The sequence below is a fragment of the Bubalus bubalis genome, chromosome 2 (genome assembly GCF_019923935.1).
Source record: "Bubalus bubalis isolate 160015118507 breed Murrah chromosome 2, NDDB_SH_1, whole genome shotgun sequence".
Lineage (NCBI taxonomy): Eukaryota > Metazoa > Chordata > Mammalia > Artiodactyla > Bovidae > Bubalus > Bubalus bubalis.
This window is the reverse complement of record NC_059158.1, coordinates 126,445,949-126,465,888: the sequence shown is the minus strand read 5'-3', so window position 1 is coordinate 126,465,888 and position 19,940 is coordinate 126,445,949.

Genomic DNA, 19,940 nt, shown 5'->3' with positions numbered 1-19,940 from the left:
CAAATATTTTGTTTATTTTTTATTATATTTTTTAAACTTTTTTATTTTATGTTGGAGTATAGCCAATTAACAATGTTGTGATAGTTTCAGATGAACAGGAAAGTGATTCAGCTATACATATACATACATTCATTCTCCTCCAAACTCCCCTCCCACCCAGGCGCCACATAACATTAAGCAGATTTCCCTGTGCTCTACAGTAGAAAATCCTCCATTTCTAAATTAGGATATGGCGAAGGAAATGGCTACCCACTCCAGTATTTTTGCCTGGAGAATTCCATAGACAGAGGAGCCTGGCAGGCTATAATCCAGGAGTTACAAAGAGTCAAACACAACTGAGTGACTAACACACACACACACACACAGACAAGGAGAAGATGATACATGACTTGGATGAACATATGATCCTATTTCATCAAATCTTAGTGTGAAAGGGGAATTGCTACCTTGACAGAACCTTAATACTGTCTCATAAGGAGGAGACTGGGAAGATATTGAAAGAATTTGGGGGTTTTCACTCTAGTGGTATAAAGCAGATCTTTCCAGGCAGGGAGTCAATTTTTACTGGATTTGGTTCATGAGACAATAATTTAGGATGGGTAGCACAATGAGGTGGGGTCTTGAAGTGAGCCTGAGAAATAAACTATGTGGGATCTATGAACCAGTGAGCAAACCATTCACCCAGACAAATTGGTTTGCAGAAATTTCCTGAAGCAACAGCAACTTTATTTATTAGTTTACCAACTTATTGTTCCAAGTGAGAATTTCCTGGGAGAACTAAATTGTGTGGACACAGGAGTCTGCAGTCTTCTTCCTGATGGTGAGGCTCTATGGACACAGGCTGTCTCCCTTCTCCACTGACACCAGGTCAAGTACCGGTTCCCTTGACAACCCTCTGTCTTCTTCAGTAGCATAATCCCCTGGGGAGCTTTTGTTTCCTCCTAAAACCCATCATTTTAACATACTTTTCTAGGAAAGACATAGACAGAGTTGTGAATCCCTAAACCTAGGAAAATAAATGAGTAATAATTCAATGTTTCTCAAGCTGATTTAGGTCACAGAAAACCTAAATACCTCTCTGTTCTTTCCATGACAGCATGAGGAATGTCAAATGCAAATGTTTGTATCTGAAATAATTATATGTGGATTTTGGGACTACATTTTTACTAGCAACAAGCAATTGCATGTAAAAGAGATTTTAATGCAACTCATAAAATAATTTTTTAATTACGAAAAATTATCTTCATTAAATTTTTCACATTGAAAGTTGAGAGGGAAAAAAACTGTCTATCTCTCACTGTAGCTTTGGACCACTAGGCTTACACAAAAGCAGAAAATGAAAACCACTGGGCTAGAAAGAAACACAGCTGGCAAACTTGATCTGTGTGGCTGTCTAATTAGCAGCTGTAGGGAATTGCATTTGCATTCTAACAGGAAGATTTTTGCCATAACTTAAAGGAGATACAAGAAGTAGAGATTTCCCACATGGTAGGGGAAATCATTTTTTTATTGAGGAGATTCTGAGATTCCCCTCATCCTGTGGTTAAATAGACATCATCTCTGCCCTTCATTAGCCTCATATCTGTTATAACTGGCATTTGTCCTATGATTCCAATTCTGGTAGAATGATCCAGGTAACAAACAGTAACAAACAGCCCCAAAATCTCACACAAAATCTTAACTCATCAAAAATGCATTTCTCAGGAATTCCCTGATGGTCCAGTGGTTAGGAATCTGCCATTCCACTGCAGAGGGCACAGGTTCAATTCCTGGTCAAGCAGCTAGGATCCCACAAGCCGTGTGGTGCAGCCCCACCCCCCGCCCCCCACTAAAAAAAAATGTATTTCTGCCTCACACAAATGACCAGTACAGATTGGCCAGTAGCTTAGGCCACTAGGGAGAGAGACTGAGGCAGTTCCATTTTGGCACATGCCTCTATGGTTGTAGGAGAGAAGAGTCATGGAGAGTCACACATTGATTCTCAGCCTCCATGTGGAAGTAACAGAGTCTATTCCCATTCAAACTTCACTTGCCAGAATTAGTCACATGGGAACACACAGCATCAAAAAGAGAAGAAAACCCAACTCTACCATATGCCCAGCAAGAAGGAAACAAGAATACAGCATTTACCACTAACTAGATTTAATGCTTACCACAACATCAGGACATTAACTTAGATTTGGGAAATAGACATTCATACAATCAGGTCTCAGCTCCAACAGGACTGGCAAGCAGCATGAAAAGTTTTGAGACCCAGAGAACTCTTTGCATTATCCCTCTGATGGTATTACCTGTGGGCTGGATTTACCTAAAGAGGCCAAAGCAGGAAAGACATCAGACTACCAGTCTGTCCCTTCCTTTAATCAATGCTCAATCTCTCTCTCTCTCCCCTGTGAAATGTCCTGTGACTGTTTCTGGATACATTGTTTGTTCTACTTTCTTCACCTATAGCTGAGTGCACTGACATACCACTGATGGTCACTCTTTAGTAATTATGTGACCCATGAATGGATGTTTGTTAAATCAATATGTCAGAGCTCAGTATTTTAATTCCCCACTTAGTTAATAAATATAGATTGTTTCTTCACAATTAGATAGTAAGTTTCTTAGAGGCTTAAAACAGTTATTAAGGAGTTCCACAAAGTGCCTAGGCTAAAGATGGGCATACAACAGAAGAACTATAAGTTTCTGACAGTTCACTGGTTGATGAAAAACAAACAAACAAAAGCAACAACAAACTAAAAGGATATGAGCTAAGCCCCTCTTTGTCCCTCAAAGAATAGATGCTACCATCAATAGATGTGCCATCAAGAGCACACAGCTTAATCCTCCCACTCAGCCTTGCCACACAGAGTGAGCTGGAAAACTACTGAACAGAAATGACATTTGGCTGGGCCCACTCGAGGACAGTCATTAATATTGCTAACAGTCCATGTGTTAGACTTAGCCCAACATGGGTACCAGATGCATCCTCCCAGGCAATCTGGGGGTCCTTCTGATGGCTCCTCCAGGCCAGGCAATCTGCATCGGCTTCCATTCAGGCAGCCTGGCTGCTTGGCACAAGACAGGGCATCCATGGCAAGAATGAACACTCTCTCAGTGTGACTCCACTTCATGAAAAATGAATGTAGCTAGGAGGTTGAGTCCTGCAGTCAGATCTGGACAACAGATGGTGCACTGCTGATGATAGGTGACAGCCAATGGAAAGATAACTTAGACCTATTTCTGCAGTAGTTGGGTTAACTAAGCTCAAGGATTTATACGTAGTTGTGTGCCTACCATGTTTCTAGCCCTGTGGTCAGGAAAAAGGAAGAAGAAATAAGTCACCCTTTGACAAAACATGATATTAGAGTTGGGCAGCATGTAATTGGACCAGGAAATAAATTTCCTTCAGGGGTCAAGAGTTAAGAATTCTTTAAACTTTCTGCTAAGAGATTCACAGACATCATTTAATATATACAACCACCTTCTAAGTAGGTACTAATAACTACATTTTCCAGATGATGAAACTAAATCTGAGAGATTACATGACCCAAGGTACAGTTGATAAGATCAAGATTTGAACCTTTTAATCTGAAGAATGTGTTTCTATATTCAGCATTAGATGTTGAGGGTTATTGAGTTCAAAAAAGGCAGGCTTAGAGTGTGACTAATAATAAGAAACATTTACATAGTGCTCATGGGTAATCTGACACCTTTCTAATAATAACGTATCTAACATTCATATCAACTCCATAAATTAGGTACTAATAATATATTTTCAATTTACAAATAAGATAATGAGTGTGCAGAGAGTTTAAGTAATTAACCCAGGGTCTCACAACTATATGGAGTGGGGATTTGAACCCAGATAAAGTAGTGCTTCTTTTTGCTCACTATAGTATATTAAAATGTGCTGGTAATATTCACTCCTCCTTTCTCCAAAATGTGGCTAGGCCTTTGTTTGTGTGGATAATTGATTACGTTCATCTGTCTTGTCTCAAAGCAGAAGTGCCCAAACTTCTGATAATCCTCTCTGGCCTTTTTTTTCAAAACCTCGAAAGCTATATATACATCTGGTCCCCTAGACTTGAGGATACAAGAGTGCATGTGCTGTACTAGGATATACCAAACTCCCCAGGCAAAGGTGGGGACACCAACTTTCCCCTGTAGGGGGCCCAGAACCTTGCTTATGTGTGAAGAACATAGATAGACATAAATAGATAGATAATAGATAGATAGGCATATAGCTAGTCTGTAGATGGGTAGATAGGAAGAAAATATATTGCAGATTGATAAGGAGGAAGGAATGAAGGAAAAAGAAAGATGTACATAGGCAATATACTATAGTTAGATACATACATATACACATACATAGATTGCAGACAGAAGATAGCTATCTAGATAGATGGATGGATTATAGAGAGATAAGTGGTAGGTAGGTAGATATAGATAGGTAGGTAAATAGACTGTAGATATGCTGTATATACATAGTAAATAGACTATAGATAGATAAATAGATAGTAGATAGGTTGTAGATAAAGATAGTAGATTGTACGTGGGTAGGTAGATAGATAATAGTTGGACATTTTTTAAACTTCTGCACTAGCTCAGAAGGCAGTGTGGAAATGGGGGGAAATCCTTTAGGTGAAAGGGTCAATTACTCTGCCTCTAATTCAGCACCTTGAAAAGATGGTAGAACTTCTGAGAACAAGATTTCATGGCAGAAGGACTGGGCATGAGGAGAAAAAGCTCCTAGCCTCATGAAGAGTCTCCTTGTGCAAGTTTGTACACTAGCAAAAGTGTGCAATGTTGTCAACTTCAAGGAATCATGTAGATCCGGATATAATACATTCCTGATGACCATTATGGATAGACCAGAAAATCTGAACCAAATATTGTGAAATATGGCAGGACCTAAGTGTTCTGAAATAATTCCCAAGAAGATAGGAGCTCTTCAAAACAAAAAGACATTACATTTTTTTAAAACTACTTTGACAAATAAGAAATTGGAGTGCGATTTAATTTGATTTGGAAGAAATAAAGTAAATGAAAGATTCTTGGATATAAGTAAATTAAAACCTTTTCAGTGAGAACATATAATCTTGAAAATCTGCAATTTAAACATTTGGTACAATATTATCTTGAGTATCTGGAAAATGTTTAATTTCTCTTTTCTCTTAATTCACACATACACGATAAGGGAAAAAAAGAGGAGGAAAAATAGCAAACTTAAAAGATTTTTCGTGGCAGATGTAAAAATGAATACCAGCTAGTTTTCCAAGTAATGGAATCAGATGTTTAGTTTAGCAGGAATCTGTTGTGTATCTAATTTTTCCATTAAGATTTTCATAAACAGAGATCTGATAATCACTTTTGCAGAGAATACTGACAAAGTATACTTGCTTGGCTGAAGGGGAGGAAAATGAATATGTGCATTTAAAATTTTTATGATTACATTTTTACTGAAGGGAGGAGGATGACTGTAGTTTCATAACGACTTTAATGCAATCGGTTCCACTTAGAGGAGATGACATGTTGAAATGTGATGTGTAAAGATGTGCAGAATGCTTCCCCAGTAATTGGATTCAAGCAACAATAACACTGGGCATTGTCAAATCCTTTATAGCTTTTTTCAAAAGGTCTTCTTCCTTCTTCTGGGAAAACATGCACATATTATAGAGCATCATGACCTTACCCAACAGTTAAAAGGGAAATTAAAAAATTATTCCACCTAAGTGAATCTGAATCAAGCACATGCTAAAGTTTTTGCAACTTCTAACTTCACAGTTATTTTTTCCCACTTCCTCCTGTTATAAAAGCACAGAAATTTAGAACTGAATGCTGTATTTTAGGAGTAATTTTAGTGTAACATCCTCATTTTGGAGATGAGGAGATAAAGACCTAGGGAAAGAAACTTACTTATGAGTGTACCGTAACTCAAAAAAGGGGCTCTGTGACAATTTTGAAGGGTGAAATGGGGAGGGAGATGGGAGGGAGGTTTGGAAGGAGGGGACATAGGTGTACCTATGGCTGATTCTTCTTGATGTATGGCAGAAAACTAAAAAATTCTGTAAAGCAATTATCCTACAATTGAACATTTTTTAAATTATAATTAAAAAAAAAAAAAGACAGGTCCATACTTCTTGTATAGTTATAGAAAAGTGTGTGTTGGGAGGTGGGCAGGGGAATAACAGAGGTCAAGTCAAGAGAGGGTGTGATGGTCTAAATGTTTGTGTTCTTCTAAACTTCATTTTTTGAAATCCTAGCCCTCCAAAAGTAAGGTCTTTGGGAGATGATTAGGTCCTGAAGGTGGAGGTCTCCTGAATGAGGTTAATGCTCTATAAAAAGAGACCCCACAGAGCTCAGTAGCCCTTCCACCCACGTAAGATAAATGAAAAGTCTGTGACCTGGAAGAGAATACTCACCTGACCATATTAGCTCCTTGATCCTCCAGAACTGTAAGCAGTACCTTTCTATTGTTTACTAGCTACCCAGTCTGTTGTATTTTGTTCTAACAGACCAAATGGACTAAGACAGAGGGCTTCAGGAAACCAGGAACTAATATTTCTTGGGAAATATCAAGAAGAGCTTAAGGAGAATGAGAGCTGATGAAAAATAACTGGTTATTGAAAGTCGATCATTGATGATCTATTTGGTCACAGGGGCAGAAAACTACCTGAAACTATCTTGCACTGAAGGAAGATTATGCCCCCATGTAATCAAGAGGACTGAATTTGGAGGTGATTTCAAGTACACCTGGACTCAGGTGCCCAAATGACAACCCATGCTTTCTCTCAAGCTCTGGTTCTTACCTCTCTGGGTTTGTCCCATTCTTTCTCTCCTGTATGTAGTGTCTTCCCCTATGATAAGGAAACAGATAACCTCTAATCCCATATTCATATCCTCTTAGTTTAGCAACATCAGTTTAAAAAGAAGTCTTTCTTCCAATGTTCAGATGCTAATCATAGGACAAAATGTTAATCTGCCCTGATTAGGTCATATAGAACCTTAGATTCAAGAGGTTGATTAGTATGATTGGCCATATTTAGGTCACCTTTCAATCCTATAGTGAATGTGATAGAGAGGGATTTTGTGATTCATTGACTTACTGGAACATAGCAAAAGATAAGAATATCTTAAAAGGAAGGGGAAATGTAAAAGGAAGAAAAATGCTAAAACATAAAAACAATATCTTGAGTTTTCCTTAACCTCACCAACAAGCACATACACACACCCTTCTCAAGCATTCATTTCTGTTTCCACCAAACAAATTACAAGGTATCTGTGTACAATTAAATCCTGCTCAACACTTCCCAAAGAGTTATAGCCCTAAGGCACTTCCAGATCCAAGGTATGTTCATTCTGCCTCTAATGCCTCTTGAAATCCCATTTCAAAATTCTGTGGTCTACAAATAGAATACATGATTAATTTAATCATCCAAAGCATACCAGTTTAAAAGTGGAAGGAAAATAAGATAAAAATCCAAAATGTTCTCATTCAGAAATCAGAGAAAGGGAGTAATATAGACAGATTCTTAATCCATAGCACACATCATATACTAGACAATAAAAGAAGTATCTCTCTGCACTATTGGTGGGATGAAATCCTTGCTTACTCAGTCTGGCTGCCCCAATTCTTTTCTCTGGCACCTTTACATCCATTTTCATGCCTGACAGAGACACAGAAATAATTTACATTCTAAAAGTTCTATCATTTTAGAAGCCCACTTTCTATAGGTACAATTGTAGGGATCTTGGAGTTCTCTTAGAGGTTAATAAAATATATATCCCTATTTGCCAAGATTGCATTTCTTTGCCAATACAACTATGTTAAAACCCTGGTCAACTGAAATGCTATTACATTCCTATGAAGTCGTGTTAATAACTTACACTGGACTATATAAAAAGATAAGACCTGTGAATGTTGACTTCAATTGGTAGGTTGTTTCTGATAGCAATAAACCTTAATGCTAGACTTACTGGATGCCATCAGGGTACCTCCCAGAAGCCTTGTCCAAGACTGAAACTTCAGCTAAAGAAAGCTGCCTTGCACAAGTTTTGCCCCCTTCCCTGGGTTTACCTACATCCAGTGGCCGGCCAATGCAGAGATATAAATTCCCTACCTGCTTTTCTAACATCAGACAACTCTGAAGGGACAACTCACTCAATAACTACAGATGGGATTGACTAACTTTATTGTTACTATATCACTGTGCCCCATAATCACTCTGCCCAATCCTGCTTCCTTTATTATACCAGAAGTGTTGATTCTGAAAGCACCCCTCCCAACAAATGGCCTGTTTTCAAATCTCCATCTCAGAGTCTGCTTACCAGGAAATCCAATATATGATACAGGGTACCAAGAGTGGCCCAATGTGGAGGAATCAGGATACACTAATACACAACCTCTGCTTATGGTCACTTACAGTTACAAACAAGAACTTATCTATGGTGGGAAAAGATGCCATGTGGAGTTCATTGTGTGAGCCAACAAAACAGACCCATAATAGATTTTATCTTTAGGCAATTATAGTTCTCAAGAACAGCTGTTTATGTGCTGTTGGACTCTATTAGAGATGAAGCCCCTAACTATGGGATAAGCGACTATGTGGCAGGAACCAATCAAAATGTAGGTTGTGTTAGACATCCAAATCCAAAAGACCAGAGAATTTCAGTTAAGGTGAATTCAAAAACAGCCACACCAAGACACATTGTAATTAAACTGTCAAAAGTTAAGACAAGGATAGAATCTTAAAAGCAGTTAGAGAAAAACAACTTGTTACATACAAGGTAACCACCATAAGACTATCAGAAGATTTTTTAACAGAAATTTTGCAGATCAGAAAGGAGTGGCATGACACATTCAAAGCACTGAAAGACAAACACTACCAATCAAGAATACTTTACCTAGCAAAGTTATCCTTCATAATTAAAGGAAAGATAAAGAGATTGCCAGACAAGCAAAAGTTGAAGGACTTCATCACCACTAATCTGGTAGTACAAGAATGTTAAATGGACTTCTTCAAACTAAAATGTAAAGATACTAATTTTAAGGGGAGAAAAATGAAAGCATGAATCTCACTAGCAAAGATAAATACATAATTAAGCTTTCAGTTCAGTTCAGTTCAGTCGCTCAGTCATGTCTGACTCTTTGCAACCCCATGAATCGCAGCACGCCAGGCCTCCCTGTCCATCAACAACTCCCGGAGTTCACTCAGACTCATGTCCATCGAGTCAGTGATGCCATCAAGCCATCTCATCCTCTGCCGTCCCCTTCTCCTCCTGCCCCCAATCCCTCCCAGCATCAGAGTCTTTTCCAATCAGTCAACTCTTCGCATGAGGTGGCCAAAGTACTTAGAATACTGTAATTTTGTAAGGGGAAACATTGGAAACAGTGTCAGACTTTATTTTTGGGGGTTCTAAAATCACTGAAGATGGGGATTGCAGCCATGAAATTAAAAGACGCTTACTCCTTGGAAGGAAAGTTAAGACCAACCTAGATGGCATATTCAAAAGCAGAGACATAATTTGCCAACAAAGGTCCATCTAGTCAAGCCTATGGTTTTTCCAGTAGTCATGTATGGATATTAGAGTTGGACTGTGAAGAAAGCTGAGCACCAAAGAATTGATGCTTTTGAACCGTGGTGTTGGAGAAAACTCTTGAGAGTCCCATGGACTGCAAGGAGATCCAACCAGTCCATTCTAAAGGAGATCAATCCTGGGTGTTCTTTGGAAGGACTGATGCTGAAGCTGAAACTCCAATACTTTGGCCACCTCATGTGAAGAGTTGACTCATTGGAAAAGACCCTGATGCTGGGAGGGATTGGGGCCAGGAGGAGAAGGGGACAATGGAGGATGATATGGCAGGATGGCATCACCGACTTGATGGACGTGAGTGAACTCTGGGAGTGAACTCTGGGAGTTGGTGATGGACAGGGAGGCCTGGCATGCTGCAATTCATAGGGTTGCAAAGAGTAGGACACAACTGAGCAACCGAACTGAACTGAATCACTTATGCAAAGAAATAGAGGAAAACAACAGAATGGGAAAAATGAGAGATCTCTTCAAGAAAATTAGAGATACCAAGGGAGCATTTCATACAAAGATGGGCTCGATAAAGGACAGAAATGGTATGGACCTAACAGAAGCAGAAGATATTAAGAAGAGGTGGCAAGAATACACAGAAGAACTGTACAAAAAAGAGCTTCATGACCAAGATAATCATGATGGTGTGATCACTCACCTAGAGCCAGACATCCTGGAATGTGAAGTCAAGTGGACCTTAGAAAGCATCGCTACGAACAAAGCTAGTGGAGGTGATGGAATTCCAGTTGAGCTCTTTCAAATCCTGAAAGATGATGCTGTGAAAGTGCTGCACTCAATATGCCAGCAAATTTGGAAAAGTCAGCAGTAACCACAGAACTTGAAAAGGTCAGTTTTCATTCCAATCCCAGAGAATGGCAATGCCAAAGAATGCTCAAACTACCACACAATTGCACTCATCTCACATGCTAGTAAAGTAATGCTTAAAATTCTCCAAGCCAGGCTTCGGCAATAGGTGAACTGAGAACTTCCAGATGTTCAAGCTGGTTTTAGAAAATGCAGAGGAACCAGAGATCAAATTGTCAACATCTGCTGGATCATGGGAAAAGCAAGAGAGTTTCAGAAAAAAATCTATTTCTGCTTTATTGACTATGCCAAAGCTTTTGACTGTGTGGATCACAACAAACTGTGAAAAATTCTTCAGATGGGAATACTAAGACCACCGGACTTGCTTCCTGAGAAATCTGTATGCAGGCCAGGAAGCAACAGTTAGAACTAAACAACTGACTGGTTCCAAACTGGGAAAGGAGTACGTCAAGGCTGTATATTGTCACCCTGCTTATTTACCTTTTATGCAGATTATGTCATGAGAAACGCTGGGCTGGATGAAAAACAAGCAGGTATCAAGATTGCTTGGAAAAATATCAATAACCTCAGATATGCAGATGACACCACCCTTATGGGAGAAAGCGAAGAAGAACTAAAGAGACTTTGATGAAATTGACAGAGGAGAATGAAATCGTTGGCTTAAAACTCAAAAGAGTTCAAAACTCCATTCAGAAACCAAGATCATGGCATCTGGTACCAACTCTTTATGGCAATTAGATGGGAAAACAATGGAAAAAAATGACAGACTTTATTTTAGGGGGCTCCAAAATCACTGCAGATTTTGACTGCAGCCATGAAATTAAAAGATGCTTGTTCCTTAGAAGAAAGTTATGACCAACCTAGACAGCATATTAAGCATAAAAGCAGACACATTTCTTTGCCAACACAGATCCATCTGGTGAAAGCTATAGATTTTCCAGTAGTCATGTATGGATGTGAAAGTTGGACTATAAAGAAAGTTGAGTGCCGAAGAATTGATGCTTTTGAACTGTGGTGTTGGAGAAGACTCTTGAGAATCGTTTGGCCTGCAAGGAGATCCAACCAGTCCATCCTAAAGGAAATCAGTCCTGAATATTCATTGGAAGGACTGATGCTGAAGCTGAAACTCCAATATTTGGACACCTTATGCAAAGAACTGACTCATTGGAAAAGACCCTAGTGCTGGAAAGATTGAGGGTGGTTGGAGAAGGGGGGAACAACAGAGGATGAGATGGTTGGATGGCATCACTGACTCAATGGACGTGAGTATCTCCAGGAGTTGGTGATGGACAGGGAGGCCTGGGGTGTGGCAGTCCATGGGGTTGCAAAGAGTCAGACACAACTGATCAACTGAATTGAGCTGAACTGATGGGACCAGATGCCATGATCTTAGTTTTCTGAATGTTGGGTTTTAAGCCTACTTTTTCACTCTTCCCTTTCACTTTCTTCAAGAGGCTCTTTAGTTCTTCGCTTTCTGCCATAAGGTGGTGTCATCTGCATATCTGAGGTTATTGATATTTTTTCTCTTGCAATGTTGATACCAGCCTGTGGACTATAATAATATAACTATAAAACTACTACTATTTATAATTATAATAATATAACTATATATATAGATATCTATATATATCTATATAGATATATCTATAGATATAGATATAGTTTTATAACTATAACACTGCTGCTGCTGCTACTGCTAAGTCACTTCAGTTGTGTCCGACTCTGTGTGGCCCCATAGACAGTAGCCCATCAGGGTTCCCCGTCCCTGGGATTCTCCAGGCAAGAACACTGGAGTGGGTTGCCATTTCCTTCTCCAACGCATGAAAGTGAAAAGTGAAAGTGAAGTCGCTCAGTTGTGTCCGACTCTTTGCGACCCCATGGACTGCAGCCTACCAGGCTCCTCTGTCCATGGGATTTTCTACGCAAAAGTACTGAAGTGGGTTGCCATTTCCTTCTCCAACTATAACACTATATGGTTGTAAAAATAACTTTAAAACTACAATTATTTGTTAATGGATACATAAGATGAAAAGATATAAATTACGACATCAGAAACATAAAATGGAAGAGGGTACTTTATAAATGTAGAGCTTTAGTATGTGTTTGAAGTTAAGTTGTTATCAGCTTACAACAGGAAGTTATAAACCTAAAATAGTTTAAGCAAGTCTCCTGGGAACTACAAAGCAAAATCCTATAGTAAATAAACAAAACATATAAAGAAAAAGGAATCTAAATACACCACTTCAAATTTTTAAAAACCATTAGGTCACTAATGAAGAGAGCAAGAACAGAAAGAAACAAAGAATTACCAAAAAAAAAAAAAAAAAATATATATATATATATATATATCAGTAGTAAGTGCCTACCTAAAAGAAATATTTTAAATGTAAATGGACTAAGTTCTCTAATCAAAAGGCATAAAGTGGCTGAAAATTTTATTTTAAATGAGACTCAACTATATGTTGACTACAAGAAATGTACTTCAGGTTTAAGGATACATACACAAAAAGTAATGAGATGTAAAAAGAGTTTTCATGCAAATAGAAAATAAAAAGAAACAGGGATAGCTATACTTATCCCAGACAAAATAGATTTTAAGCCAACAACTGTAAATAGAAAAATGGAAGGCATTATATAATAAATAATAATATAATAATAAAAGAGTCAATTAAACAAGAGAATATAACATTTATAAGTATTTATGCACCCAATATACATGTATATGCATGCTAAGTTGCTTCAATTTTATCTGACTCTACAACCCTATGGACTGTAGCCCACCAGGCTCCTCTGTCCATGGGATTCTCCAAGCAAGAATACTGGAGTAAGGTGCCATGCCCTCCTCCAGAGGATCTTCCCAAGCCAGGGATCAGATCCACATCTCTTATGTCTCTTACATTGGCAGGTGGGTTCTTCAGCAGTAGAGCCACCCGGGAAGTCATGTACCCAATAAGTGCTCTGCTGTGCTTAGTCACTCAGTCAGGTCTGACTCTTTGCAACCCATGGACATTTGTCTATAGTCTGCCATGCATCTCTGTCCATGGGGATTTTCTAGGAATACTGGAGTGAGTTGCCATGCCCTCCTCCAGGGTGTCTTCCCAACCCAGGGATTGAACCCAAGTGTTCTGCATGCCAGGAAAATTCTTTACTGTCTGAGCCACCAGGGAAGCCCTGTATCCAACATAGGAGCACCTAAATATGTAATGCAAAAATTAACAGATCTGCAGGGAGAGATATAAAGCAATATAAAAATATTATGGGACTTTACTACTCCACTTGTAACACGGTAGGTCATGTAGACAAAAAAATCAATGAGGAAACATCAGAGTTAAATGGAACATCAGACCAGATGGATTTAACAATGTTTACTGAATATTCCATCCAACAAGCAGAATAATACATAGCCTTCTCAAATGCACAAGGGAAATTCCTCAATAGATCATGTTTTAGACCACAAAATCAGCCTTAAAAACTTAAGCTTCTCCACCAGAAGTCTACTAGAGCTCATTAATGAATTCGGTAAAATTGCAGGATACAAAATTAGTATACAAAAGTACATTGTATTTCTATATACTAACAACAAACTGTCAGAAACTAAGGAAACAATTCCATTTATTATAACCTTAAAAAGAATAAAATACCTAGGAATAAACCTACTTGAGGAAGTAAAAGACCTATTCTCAGAAAACTATAAGACATTGCTGAAAGAAATTGAAGACAACACAGACAGATGAAAAGATACACCATGTACTTGGACTGAAAGAACTGAAAAATTTTAAATGATCATATTACCAAAGGCAATCTACAGATTCACTGGAACCTCAATCAAAATACAAATAACATTTTTCACAGAACTAGAATAAATAATTTTAAAATCTGTTTGGAAGCAAAAAGAACCTGAATGGCCAAAATAATCTTGAGAAAGAAGAACAGAGCTCGAGGTGTCACACTCCCTGACTTCAGACTATACCACAAAGCTACAGTAATCAAAAGAGTAAGGTATTAGTGCACACACACACACACACACACAAACAGTTATTAATAGATCAATGAAACAGAGTGGAGAGTCCAGAAAAATGCCCACACACATATAGTCAATTAATCAGTGACAAAAGAGGCAGCACTATACAAGACTGAAAAGACAGTCTTTTCAAAAAGTGGTGCTGGCAAAACTGAACAACTAAAAAGAATGAAATTATAACATTTTCTAACAACATTAAAAAATAAACAAAATGCATTTAAGAGTTAAATGTAAGATCAGATACCATAAAACTCTTAGAGGAAATCATAGGCAGAACACTGTTTGACATAAATCACAGCAATATCTTTTTAGGTCTGTCTCTTAAAACAAAAGAGAAAAAAGCAACAATAAACAAATGGGAACTAAACTTAAAACCTTTTGCCCAGCAAAGGGAATCATAGACAAAAGGAAAAGACAACTAACAATGGGAGAAAATATTTGCAAATTATATGACCAATAAGGGATTAATATCCAATATTTAAAAGTAGCTCATAGAACTCAAAAAAAAAACAAATGACCTGATTAGAAAATGGTTGGAAGAACTGAATAGAAATTTTTTCCAAAGAGGATGTGCCAATGGCTAATAGGCACATGAAAAATAGAAATCAGTTACAAGGACAAAACTAAAAAATTCACAAATATTTGAAGATTAAACAGCATGATCCTGGATCACGAATGAATCAAGAAGAAATCAAAAGGGAAATCAAAAACTATTGACAAGTGAAAATGAAAATACAACATACTGAAACTTATGGGATGAATCAAAAGTAGTTCTAGGAGGGTTGTACATAACAATAGTCACAAAGACTAAAAAAAAAAAAAACTAACTTTACACCTCAAAGAATTAGAAAAAGAAAACAAACTGAGCCCAAAATTATTAGAAGAAAGGAAATAATAATCAGAAAGGAAATTTTAAAAATAGAAATTAAACAAATATAAAATGAAAGTAATAGTCACTCAATCATGTTCGACTCTTTGCAACCCCATGGATTGTAGCCCATGAGGCTTCTCTGACCATGGAATCCTCCAGGCAAGAACAGTAGAGTGCATAGTTATTCCCTTCTCCAGGGGACCTTCCCTATCCAGGTATCAAACTAGAGTCTCCTACATTGCAAGCAGATTCTTATCATCTGAGCCCAAAATAGAAATAAGTGTTATCTAGAATTACCAAAGAGAGAGAACTTAAATAAAATTAGAAATTAAATAGGAGATATTACAACTGATAATAAAGGAATACAGAGGATCATAAGACTACTATGGGCAATTAAATGCCCCCCAAAATAGGCAACCTACAAAAAATGGATAAATTCATTGAAATATACAACCCACCAAGACTGAATCAAGTAGAAAGAGAAAATATGAATATACCAATTATTAGGAAGAAGATTGAATCAGTAATCAAAAATCCCCTACCAAAGAAAAGTCAAGGATCAGACAGCTTCACAATTGAATTCTACTAACCATTTAAAGAATTGATATCAATCCTTCTCAAATTTTGCAAAAAATTAAAGAGGAAGAAACAATTCTAAACTCCTTTACAAAGCCAACAGTAACAAAGCCAGACAAGGACACTACAAGAAAAGGAAATTACAAGTCAGTATCATGATGAACATAAATGAAAAAAATACTCAACAAAATATTAGCAAACTAAATTCAATTATACAGCCAAAGGACTGTATGCCATAATCAGGTGATATTTATTCCAGGGATGTCAAGATGGGTTTGACATGTAAATCAATCTATGTGATACACCAAATTAACAAAATGAAGGACAAAGATCATAAGATCATCTCAATAGATGCAAGAAAGAAAGGCTTTTGACAGATTCAGCATCCACTTGTGGTAAAAACTTTCAACAAACTGCATATAGAGGGAAACTACTTCAATATAATAAAGCATATATGACAAGCCCACAGCTGACATCAATTTTAATAGTGAAAAGCTGAAATAATTTCCTCTAAGATCAGGAATAAGGCAAGAGTACTCACTCACTATTCAACATAGTGCTGGAAGTCCTAGCCAAAGCAATTTAGGCAAGAGAAAGAAATCCAAAAATATCCAAAATTTAAAAGAAGAAAAACTGGCTCTGTTTCTAGGTGACATAATATTACATATAGACAACCTGAAAGACTTCACCAAAAACCATTAGAACTAACGTGAATTTGGTAGAGTTGCAAGATACAAAATCAATATACCAAAATCAGTTTATTTTCTGTACACTAAAAATGAACTAGCAGAGAGAGAAGTTAAGAAAACAATCCCACTTACAACTGCATCAAAAATTAGTACCTAGATATAAATTTGACCAAGGAGGTGAAGATCTATACACTGAAAACTGAGAAATTGATGAAAGAAATTGAAGATGATACATATGAATGGAAAGATATTCCATGTCCATGGATTGGCAGAATTAACATTGTTAAAATGTCCTTAAGACCCAAAGCAATCTACAGATTTGGTTCCATTTCCAATAGTATCCAACAGTATCAAAATTCCAACAGCATTTTTCAAAGAACTGGAATGATCTATTCTGAAATTGCATGAAACCACAAAAGACCCTAAATAGTTGAAGCAATCTTGAGAAAGAAGAATAAATCTGGAGTCATAGTACTGTTTAATTTCAAATTACTTTGCAAGCTATAGTACTCAAAATAGGATGGAATTGGCATAAAAACAGACACAGAAGTCCATGCCACACAACAGTGAGCCAAGAATTAAGCCTATGCATATATGGTTAATTAACATGGGACAAAGCAGTCAAGATGATACAGTGGAGAAAGGACAGTCAATAAATGGTATTGGAAAATTGGACAGCACATGCAAAAGACTGAAATCAGATCATTATTTTACACCATCATAAGTATCGAGTCAAAATGGATTAAAGACTTGAATGTAAGACCTGAAGTCATACAACTCCAGAAAGAAAACATAGAGGGTAAGCTCTTTCACATCAATGTTAGCAATAATTATTTTGGAATTTACAACAAAAGCAAAAGCAACAAAAATAAAAATAAATTAGTGGGCCTACATCAAATTTAAAATCTTCTTCACAGCAGAGGAAGCCATCAACAAAATAAAAAGGCCACCCACTGAACTGGAAAAAAATATTTGCAAATAATATATCTGATAAGGGGTTAATATCCAAACTATTTTTTAAAAAAAAAAAACTCATACAACTCAATAGCAAACAATCCAATTAAAAACAGGCAGAGGAACTGAATATATATATATATATATATATATTTATATATATTTATATATATATTTTTTTTTTTCCAAAGAAGATATTCAAATTGCCTCAGTCCAGTTCAGTTCAGTTCAGTCACTCAGTCGTGTCCAACTCTTTGCGACCCCATGAATTGCAGCACACCAGGCCTCCCTGTCCATCACCAACTCCCGGAGTTCACCCAAACTCATGTGCATCGAGTCGGTGATGCCATCCAGCCATCTCATCCTCTGTCGTCCCCTTCTCCTCCTGCCCCCAATCACTCCCAGCATCAGGGTCTTTTCCAATGAGTCAACTCTTTGCATGAGGTGGCCAAAGTATTGGAGTTTCAGCTTCAGCATCAGTCCTTCCAATGAACACCCAGGACTGATCTCCTTTAGGATGGACTGGTTGGATCTCCTTGCAGTCCAAGGGACTCTCAAGAGTCTTCTTCAACACCACAGTTCAAAAGCATCAATTCTTCAGTGCTCAGCTTTCTTCACAGTCCAACTCTCACATCCATACATGACCACTGGAAAAACCTTGACTAGATGGACCTTTGTTGGCAAAGTACTGTCTCTGCTTTATAATATGCTGTCTAGGTTGGTCATAACTTTACTTCCAAAGAGTGCTGCTAACTGCTGCTAAGTCACTTCAGTCGTGTCCGACTCTGTGCGACCCCATAGATGGCAGCCCACCAGGCTCCCCCATCCCTAGGACTCTCCAGGCAAGAACACTGGAGTGGGTTGCCATTTCCTTCTCCAATGCATGAAAGTGAAAAGTGAAAGGGAAGTCGCTCAGTCGTGTCCGACCCTCAGCGACCCCATGGACTGCAGCCTACCAGGCTCCTCCGCCCATGGAATTTTCCAGGCAAGAGTACTGGAGTGGGGTGCCATTGCCTTCTCCGAAGAGTAAGCATCTTTTAATGTCATGGCTGCAATCACCATCTGCAGTGATTTTGGAGCCCAAAAAATAAAGTCTGACACTGTTTCCACTGTTTCCCCATCTATTTCCCATGAAGTGATGGGACCAGATGCCATGATCTTCATTTTCTGAATGTTGAGCTTTAAGCCAACTTTTTCACTCTCCTCTTTCACTTTCATCAAGAGGCTTTTTAGTTCCTCTTCACTTTCTGCCATAAGGGTGGTGTCATATGCATATCTGAGGTTATCGATATTTCTCCCAGCCTGTGATTCTTCCAGCCCAGCGTTTCTCATGCTGTACTCTTCATACAAGTTAAATAAGCAGGGTGACAAATTGCCTATAAGTACATAAAAAGGTATTCAGCATCACTAATCATTAGGGAAGTCAAACCATAGTAAGCTATCATCTCACACATTTTAAAATGTATATCATGAAAAAGACAAGAGATAACAAATGTTAGCAGGCATGTGGGAAAAAAGGGAACCCTGGTGCACTATTGATGGGAATGTAAAATGGTGCACTCACTATGGGAAACAGTATGGAGTTTCCTTAAAAAATAAAAAAGAATTACCATTTTATTTTTATCCAGCAATCCTACTTCTGGATAGATATGCCCAAAGAAAATGAAAACAGAATTTCAAAAAGTTATTTACACTCCATGTTCTTTGAAGCATTATCCACAATTCACAGTAGCCAAGACATGGACATAACTTAAATGTTCATTGATGGTTTAACAGATAAAGAAGATGTGGTGTATTTATATATGCACACAGTCAATGGAATATTATTCAGCCATGAGAATGAAAGAAAACCTGCCATTTGTGACAACAAAGATGGAACCTGAAGGCATTTTGCTAAGAGAAATGTCAGACAGAAAAAGTCAAATACTTCATGCTATCTCTTAAAAAGTCAAAATTGTGGAAAGAGAGAATATAAGAGTGGTTTCCAGGGGCAGAGGTGTGAGGAAAAATAGGAAAAGTATGACTAAAGGGTACAAACTTTCAGCTATAAGATGAATAAGGTAAAAGGTCTAATGTAAAATATGGTGAGCATAGTTGATAACATAACATTGTATAAATGAAATTTCCTAAGAGAGAAGAACTGAAATGTTCTTCTAAGAGAGAATAATATATGAGGTGATGGATGTATTAATTAGATTAGGGAATCCTTTCACAATGTGTTTGTTGAGCAAACCACCACAAAGTATAATTTAAATATCCTACAATTTTATTTGTCAATTTTTGTCAGTAAAATTTAAATTAAAAATAATTAAAATGGTGTTTGCATACAACTAAGATTTGTGATAATTTGTTACCCAGAAATAGTAGAACAGACTTTGGTACAGAAATGGGTTGGTATTATAACTTAAGCCTAAACCATGTAGTCTGGTTTTAGGAT